General features: G+C 32.2%; 1 protein-coding gene across 1 annotated transcript in view; it reads left to right on the forward strand.

The window, feature by feature from the left end:
* Window positions 1-4,185, forward strand: part of LOC118743209 (probable cytochrome P450 4p3) — a gene marked incomplete at its 3' end in the record, with an annotated part of 62,705 nt that overhangs the window by 56,584 nt on the left and 1,936 nt on the right.

The following is a 4,185-nucleotide window of genomic DNA, read 5'->3' on the forward strand; positions in this document are numbered from 1 at the left end:
TTTCATAACTCACTTAAAAAACAATTAACAAATAAATCGTTTTCCCAAACACAGAGCTCTATGCCGAAAACAATTGCACTTTAACACGCTTCAAATATTCGATGACGCTTGCAATAGCTTTCTCAATGAAAAAGAACACCCTAAACATTCTATTTATAGAAATTTCTATGAAATCTTTAAATCGGCCGGATATGTGACTTTTAGGTATTACTTAGAGTTTTTTTTAAATAAGAAGTTCAATATAATTTTCGTCATTAACGTCATAAAAGTGCACGTTTATGGACATAAATAATATTTTAATAGTATATATAGCACATACATACATACATACCAAAAAAGTTGTTGTCTTTCTAAATTATATTTACCTTCTCCTGCCCTTTTTTAATGTGCCTTGTAAATTTGGGAAGCGGAGGCGTATGAGAAACTTGTATGGTAGTCATGAATATATCGTATTAAGTGTTGCAAAAATGCTGATTTTCCGCCCCAGGCGCTCTTATAAAATTTTTTTTGGCAAAACAAAGGGTTGAATTTCTCAAGATACCAAATAGACATTTATTAGGGAGCTCTTCACGCGACTCATTTTTCAGGCTTGATAACTGAAAATATCCAATTTTCATTTCTTTTTTTCGTCGAAATGCGCAATCGTCGCAAAATTTGACGGTAGTATTATGGTTGTCCACATCGACGTCGATGTAATTTTTTTAAATGGACCACAGTATTTTTTCGTAAAGGTGTTCCTCCTAGGTGCAGTGTTGTATTTTAACCTTATAATAATGATAATAATAATAGGTTTGCACTTACACAACATGATAAGTTGGAAATTAAACGCGATGTAGCTATGCCGTTATCCCTTAAAATGAAAGGAAACAACTCTTCTGGTTGGACTGCTAATGAGGCACCATCTCTTATCAACTTATGCTCTCATAGTACGTCTGGTAAAGGATAAAATTTGATTATGCGCTGCTAAATCGGCTATCTGTCTGTTTTGGCGTCAAAGCATAGTGAAAACCAGTCTTAAGTTTCTTGATATGCTTAGGAAACACTCAATTTTTTTAGCCATACTCGTATAATCATATCTAAATATGTCTGTATGTGCATATGTATGTATGTGCGCTTGTACATCTGTATATTAAACTTATTTAAAGACAACAACAAGCACTGCACTAAAAGTAAACTAGGTAGTGCCCAAAAAAATTACTTAATCACCATTCAGCCAAAATTCACACATCCATCCGTCACCTACACACTAACCACAATGCAAATTTTAATAAATGCACATGCAAGCACACATCCACACAGCCATGCACAGAAATCATATCAATCTCACATAAAAAAAAAGACAAAAACACCTACAAACCCACCATTCCGTGAGTGTGCATACATTTTTGCTTATAGATTTCGTTTCGACATTTTTTAAATCACGAATTTGAGTTAAGTTTTGCTGATTTACGATTTTTGTTAATTTAAAAATAGGCAAAGCAAACGAAAGTATATATTTTTTATATGCCAATATATATAGAAAAAATAATGCTTAAAAAATTTACGCTACTTTAAAATATTAATGCGCTTATAAGTCAATAATTAAATATATTGCTAAAATCCCAATTACTCAAATATGTATGTTTGTATGCCAATTAAAGGAGCTGTTGTTGCTCGATTTTTTGCCTAGTTCTAGTTCTGCATACGCGTTTGTCTTGCGACACGTTTTCATTTAGTTTACATAGACAAGTGTATGTACATATATATTGCAGAAATGCTGCTTATTAAACACACGCCATCCATATCGCGATCTTTTTGGCTAGCAAATGCAAAAAAGATACAGTTAGCCAAAGAATAAAGGAATTAATTTACTAAATTTCACAAAAAAAAAAGCGCTATGTTACTTAGTTCATTACTCATATAAAATATTTCAAAAATAGTTATCTCAAACATTATGTATTGTATTATTATTATTATTATTTGCATTAGAATTCGTTGAGTGTTTGTTAAATAGTTAATACTGTAATTTTAGGGCAGTAAATTTGTTGCCCTCGCCGATTATGCGGCTATGGGACATTCGGAAGTTTCGATGCGCGAAGGAGATACAGTTGAAATGTTGAAGGTGGGCTGTGCTGGCTGGTGGTTTGTGCGTGTTTTAGGTAATTTAAATGCTTTTTTGTTGTCCACTATGTATATGCGTATATAAATATTTTTAAAATATATGTAATTATATGAATTTTTAGCAAGGCTTATATGCAAAGTGTAAAAATGTTACGTGCCTTTCCCCCGTTTGTCACCTCTGTAATGCTTACTTATCACATTTCCCTTGTATATACCATGTACATAAACACCGTACATAAATACCGTATGTATATATCTACATATATATGTAGTTTATGATATGTAGTATATGATTTTGGAAGTAAAAGCCTTACCTCAGTTTAAATCGCAGCCTCGTAGAACTCGCAGCGATGTTACTAGAGATGGTCGCCATAGTGTTGCAATTTTAAAGTTTCCTATACAAAGAGTCTACAAAATTATTTATTTATTTATAGTCATGTCTTTGCACATAAAACAAAAATTGCTAAATTCCAGATAGAAATCACAAATAAGTACGTTCACATGTTTCCAAACAATGTTGCTTTATTAAGTTGAAAGATACAAAAGTAACACAACACTTCTGCTACAAATGCTGCAAAAGCATTTCCTTAGACAGTACTGCCGCTTTTGAAATTGTTTAAGAATAGCTGAGAGGTATATTTCTGTCAGGAATTCGATTTTTTTTTTTCAAATTTTAATATTCAATTTTAATGCTTTAATGCTGAGAATGTTGATGCTAATTAGGCAGTTGCAGCACCCAGTGTTATATAAAGTACGTGCGATATTTATTTTTTCGTAGAGTGTGATTACATTTTCATTTTGATAGGAGCATTATTAAAGATTTGTTTGATTTTTTTTGTTCACAACATCAGCTTGGAGTGAAATTTCTAAAGGGGCGTTTACAATATTAGATTAGAGTTGAGAGTATTTCTATGAGAGTAATAACAGTATTCACTGAAAATTTTGCTCGAATGGGTGTTATTTATGTCACCACAAGTAGCTATTTTAAACTGAAGAATATTTCAAAACATCATTCTCAACCCCGAGCTGGCATTTTAAACGTTCACTAATGATAAAAAAAAATCTCTCGCAAGTACAATACATTTCAAGACTCACCCAAGCTGATACTTTAAGCCCGAACTAATATTGTGAGAAAATAACAAAAAAAAAACGCTCTCACCTGCAAGCTGGCGTTGTAAACTCTCCTTTACATGCGACTACTTGAATGTTATATAGGAAATGATAATGGAGATAGCGATTATGTCGACATTCTCCTTTCAAAGATAGATTTGTTTGTCAAATGAGAGTGTAAAAGTGGTTCTAGAGTAAATTTAGTAGTAGCAGCAACGCCATTGGTCAGCATGAACTCAGTATTAGCTGTGTTGAAGGACAAAGCGAGGATGTTGTTTTCCCTAATGCCAAGAATATGGACAAAAATAATTGAAATCACATAGTTGAAATTTCGAACGAACAAAGAAAAATGAGTATGTGTCACGATCTCTAAGTTCTTGTAACTAAAATTTGTTGCATACTTATAAAATTTAAAAATTTGTTGTTTTCGAACTATTTTGTTAAGTAAACAACTTATGCGGCAACACTGGTATTAGAAAACCTTCGCCACAATATTGATATTTAATTTCAACAGAATTATGTTCAGCAGCAATGCTGCTAGATATAAAGTTGGGGTTTGAGATGCACAAATTTCTCAACCAATTTCCGGGGGTATTTGATTTGAAAAAAATATGCATCCGCCAGCTACGGACACCCAGGAGAATTTTGTAGAGCTGAGAAAAACGAAAGAACATTTCAAGGTTAATTTAAGTACAACACCCAGTTTCCAATGTCCAGCTTTCCGTTATTTAATAAACTGTAACGCAAGCTATCTTTCCTTAGATGGAAATAATAATTTTTTTATGTAAAATCACTTCCATTCTTAACGCTTCTTTTAAGTACATTCAATAGCTAATAATTAGCCAAAAGTAGTTATAAAAAAATTGCTAAATGCCACTTTGAATTTTGTATGGTATGCATGACAAATATAAAATAGTAACTGCATTTGTTTCTCCAAATAAATAACCAATTTGCCATATTTCTTATAAAAAGATT

The sequence above is a fragment of the Rhagoletis pomonella genome, unplaced genomic scaffold, assembly GCF_013731165.1.
Source record: "Rhagoletis pomonella isolate Grant_MI unplaced genomic scaffold, Rhpom_1.0 Rhpom_scaffold_00007, whole genome shotgun sequence".
NCBI classification, from domain to species: domain Eukaryota; kingdom Metazoa; phylum Arthropoda; class Insecta; order Diptera; family Tephritidae; genus Rhagoletis; species Rhagoletis pomonella.